Source organism: Propithecus coquereli, unplaced genomic scaffold (assembly GCF_000956105.1).
Source record: "Propithecus coquereli isolate 6110/MARCELLA unplaced genomic scaffold, Pcoq_1.0 Scaffold143, whole genome shotgun sequence".
NCBI lineage: Eukaryota > Metazoa > Chordata > Mammalia > Primates > Indriidae > Propithecus > Propithecus coquereli.
Window position 1 is genome coordinate 1,166,013 of NW_012138636.1, and position 840 is coordinate 1,166,852.

Consider the following 840-nt stretch of genomic DNA (forward strand, 5'->3'; position numbering starts at 1 on the left):
CTGGCTAGGAATTCCAGCACTATGTTGAACAGAAGTGGTGACAGTGGGCATCCTTGTCTTGTTCCAGTTCTTAGTGGGAATGCTTTCAACTTTTCTCCATTCAGTACTATGTTGGCTATGGGTTTGTCCTATATGGCCTTTATAACTTTGAGATATGTTCTATCTAGGCCTATTTTGTTAAAGAGTTTTTATCACAAAAGGGTGCTGAATTTTGTCAAATGTTTTTTCTGCATCTATTGAGATGATCATATGATCTATGTTTTTGCTTCTGTTTATTTGATGAATCACATTTATTGCAGATGATGTAAACAAATGAAAAAAAAAACTATCATGCTCATGTACTGGCAGAATCAACATTGTTAAAATGTCCATACAACCCAAAGTGATCTACAGATTCAATGCAATCCTCATCAAAATACCAATGTTATTTTTCTCAGATCTAGAAAAAATAATTCTATGCTTCATTTGGAAGCAGAAAAGAGCCCGAATAGCCAAAGCAACCTTAAGCAAAAGGAACAAATCAGGAGGCATCACTTTACCAGGCTTAAATGATACTACAAGGCTATAATAACCAAAACCGCATTGTACTGGCACAAAAATAGAGACATAGACAAATGGAACAGAACATAGATTCCAGGTATAAAACCATCCACAGATTGCCATCTGATCTTTGACAAAGAAGACAACAACATACAGTGGGGAAAAGAATCCATATTCAATAAATGGTGCTGGGAAAACTGGACAGCCACATGTAGAAGATTGAAATAGGATCCATATCTCTTACCACTCATTAAAATTAATTCAAGATGGATAACAGACTTAAACCTAAGACATGAACCC